The following is a 1000-nucleotide window of genomic DNA, read 5'->3' as shown; positions in this document are numbered from 1 at the left end:
TGCCTATTTCGGCAGCTCCACAGTTTTCATGCCTTCGGTGGTGGCATCCCGTCCTTCACAGGAGCTTGTGATGCCTCTCGTGCTTTCTAATGCCTCCATGGAAATTTCTAATGTTCATCGCTCGTTTTGCAAAGCTTATTCTTTTGCTAAATTTCAAGGAAGTCATTTTTTTGCTAAGGCTTCGACCGAGAACATTTCATTCTTACAACATATCCAATGTGACATTTGTGGACCTATTCACCCAGAATGCAGACCTTTTAGATTTTTTATGGTATTGGTTGATGCATCGACGCGTTGGTCACACGTCACTTTGCTATTCACAAGGAATGCTGCATTTGCTAAGTTATTAGTTGAGCAACTTCGGACTCACCACCCCGACTATCCTATTAAATCCATTCATTTGGATAATGTTGGAGAATTGACCTCTAAAACTTTTGATGATTACTACATGTATATTGGGATCAAAGTTGAACATCTTGTTCCTCATGCTCATTCACAGAACGGTCTAGCAGAGACTACCATCAAGCGTATTTAGCTTCTTGCTCGGGCAATGGTTATGGGTACTAACCTGCCGGTCTCTACATGGGCATATGCAGTGTTGCATGCAGTGACACTTATTCGTTTTAGACCCGCGGTTAACCAAGCGTTTAGTGCGTACCATATGGTAACTGATTACGAACCTAATATTTCACACTTACGCATTTTTGGTTGCGTCGTCTATGTGCCTATTACGCCTCCACTGCGTACTAAGATGGGTCCTTAGAGACGATTAGGTATCTATGTTGGCTATAATTCCCCAATGATTGTGTGCTACTTAGAACCAACCACCAGAGATCTCTTTACTGCGAAATTAGCAGATTGTCACTCTGATGAGACATGCTTCCCGTCGTTAGGGGGAGATGGGAATGTTATCATTCTAAATAAACGTTAGGAATTGACGTGGTGTGTCTCCACTATGTCTCATTATGATTCCTGCACTGCTCAAAGTGAGTTAGAAGTG

The sequence above is a fragment of the Argentina anserina genome, chromosome 3 (assembly GCF_933775445.1).
Source record: "Argentina anserina chromosome 3, drPotAnse1.1, whole genome shotgun sequence".
In the NCBI taxonomy this organism is placed as follows: domain Eukaryota; kingdom Viridiplantae; phylum Streptophyta; class Magnoliopsida; order Rosales; family Rosaceae; genus Argentina; species Argentina anserina.
The sequence above is the reverse complement of the archived record's forward strand: the minus strand, read 5'-3'. Positions refer to the sequence as shown.